Genomic DNA, 2,912 nt, shown 5'->3' on the forward strand with positions numbered 1-2,912 from the left:
GAAACCAGACTGTGTTTCATCCCTCTCCAGAGTTAAACACGGGGCCCAGCCCCAACAATGTCCTTCCTCCTTCGAGGACCTTCATTATCCCTTCCCACCAGGAGGAATCCTAGATCAAGGCTAATGTCTAAGGGACCCCAAACATCTCTTCTGCCCATAGAAGACCCCAACTACACCTGAGGTCATCGTCCAGAGTCTTTGGGGACCTTGGAACTTTTACTCTGTTCCTTTCAGGGCACCCCTTGGTTAACCTCCCCCCATTTGCTGTAGGTTCTTTCCCACCCACGCCCAGCAATCAACCCTGCTGCCTCTGTGACTCCCATGGATCCCAGAACACCTTACTTCTTCCTTGTCTCTACCCTTAGCGTCCAGCTCCCACCTCAGAGCCCACTGGGTATCTCAGGCCATGTTGCATCTCTTCCTGAGATACACACAGGTCCCCCAAACTCAGCAAAGCCTTCCCTCACGATCTTATTGCAGCCCATATGTCTCAAGCACTTTCCATTAGGGACGCCCCCCCCATGTGGAAATCCTTTCCCAAGCCCCATAAAATCTTACGAGGCACACCCCAAAAACCAAGTCGCCACTGCAGATCTATCTCCTCTTTGGTGAAAAGATGGTCCAACTCAGAACCAAGAGGAGCCCCAGGAAATGCTCCTAATCTCCCCTCTCCAGACTCCACCTGGCCACACCCTCCATCCCCACCCCTTCTTCTAGCTAGAGCAAGGGTAGAGGAGACAGAAGCAGAAAGGAGGACAGGGGAGATCACTCAGGCTGAGAAGCCCTTGCTGTGCAGCACAGGGGTGGTGGTTAGTTCCTGTCACCCAAGCTCTGTGGAGGCTAAGACAGGCAGATCCCTTGGGCTTTTTGGCCTCCCAGTGTAGCCTAACCTGCCAGCCCTAGGCCTCAGTGAGCGAATCTGTCTCATAAAGAAGGCAAACCTTTGCTGGAGAGATGGCTCCGTGATTAAGAGCACTGGCTTCTCTTCCAAAGGACCCAGGTTCAATTCCCAGCACCTACATGGCAGCTCGCAACTCTGTGTAACTCCAGTTCCAGGAGATCTGTGCCCTCTCCTAACCTCTACAGGCACCAGATACACAAGTGGTGCACAGACATTACACCCATACACATAAGGTGTGTGTGTGTGTCTGTGTGTGTGTCTGTGTGTGTGTGTCTGTGTCTGTGTGTGTGTGTGTCTGTGTGTGTGTGTGTGTGTGTCTGTGTGTGTGTGTGTGTGTGTGTGTGTGTCTGTGTGTGTGTGTGTGTGTGTGTGTCTGTGTGTGTGTCTGTGTGTGTGTGTGTGTGTGTGTGTGTGTGTGTCTGTGTGTGTGTGTGTGTGTGTGTGTCTGTGTGTGTGTGTGTGTCTGTGTGTGTGTGTGTGTGTGTGTGTGTGTGTGTGGTTTTTTGAGACAGAGTTTCTCTGTAGCTTTGGAGGCTGTCCTGGAACTCACTCAGTACACCATCTTGGCCTCGAACTCACAGAGATCCTGTCTGCCTCCTGAGTGCTGGGATTAAAGGCACGAGCCACCACCGCCCAGCTCATAAGATAAATTTTTGTCTGTGCTGTATTTAAAAATGTGCACCATCACTGCACATTAAAAAAAAAAAAAAGGTGAACCACTCCTGAGAAAGAACACCTGAGGTTGAACTCTGGTACGCACACATACACACACACACACACACACACACACACACACACACAAGGAAACAGGAGAAAAACTTCAGCAAGTGTGAAAATAAGACGTAGCAATACTTCAGGTAACAATGGTTCTGGGGTCTTCAGGTAAGGAAGAGCTCCCATGACTATCCCCATTTTACAGATGAGAATCATTGAGGCAGAGAGAGGTTTAGTCCCTTGTCCAGAGTCACAGAGGTAGTAAGTGACGGCATAGCATAAAAATGAAGGGGAAAGAGAGGGGAAGTCAGGCCTGGGCTGGAGGTGAGGGGAAGAAGGGAAGTTTATGGAGACACGTAACGGATACGTGAAGAGCCTACGAGGCAGGCAGAGGTAGTGGAAAACTCAAAGTGCGCAGTGCAGTTGTCTAACTGAAGCCCTAATTCCTGCAGCAGACCTTCCAATACAGACTGATGGCCACACCTACAATTCTTCACCCAGACTCTTAGGCCCCGCCCCAAAGCATAAATCCCAGCTCTATATGATGGGCTGGCCCTGAATTTATTATGTAAACCAAGCTGGCCTTGAACTCAGAGAGATCCACCTGCCTCTGCCTCCCAGTGCTTGGACTAGAGGCGTGTGCCAACATGCCCACTGGATTCTTAGAGTGGACTCCAAAGCAAATGATATTCGTCCTAGGCTCCACCCACAAATACAAGCCCCACCTCTTCTGCCTAAGCCACACCCTCCATCTTTGCCTTGGTACCCAAAGAATCCTAACTTTCAGCCTAAACTTGGAGTCTTCGTTCTGTGCTAAAAGCCCTTTTGAGCTTCTCAAACATAAGCTCTGCCCATGTCCAAGAATAGAAAGAAGTTGCCCTGGGAAAACCTAGAGTGCAGATTCAAAACGTCGAGAGAGCTTGGGCTGACAAAATCAGTACCCACTGACGCCTCTGGCCAAGACTGAAGATCAGAGTTCGATCCCTGGAACCCACAGGTGGAAAGAAAGACCCAATCCCTGAAAGTTGTCCTCTAGCTACCCTGCACGTGTGCATGCACACCACACACACACACACACACACACACACACACACACACACACACGAGAGAGAAGCACACAACACATACAACTTAATAAAATACATCAATAAACTGCCCCCATTATACTGACTCTTCATTGAATAATCTGATCTGGACCCTCTGATTGGTCCTTGCTTTCCAAATTTGCTCTTGATTGGGCAAGTCCCATGCATGGTCCTTTCTGATTGAATTGTTTACAGCTACAACCTAAAAGCAA

Source organism: Cricetulus griseus, chromosome 9 (assembly GCF_003668045.3).
Source record: "Cricetulus griseus strain 17A/GY chromosome 9, alternate assembly CriGri-PICRH-1.0, whole genome shotgun sequence".
NCBI classification, from domain to species: Eukaryota; Metazoa; Chordata; class Mammalia; order Rodentia; family Cricetidae; genus Cricetulus; species Cricetulus griseus.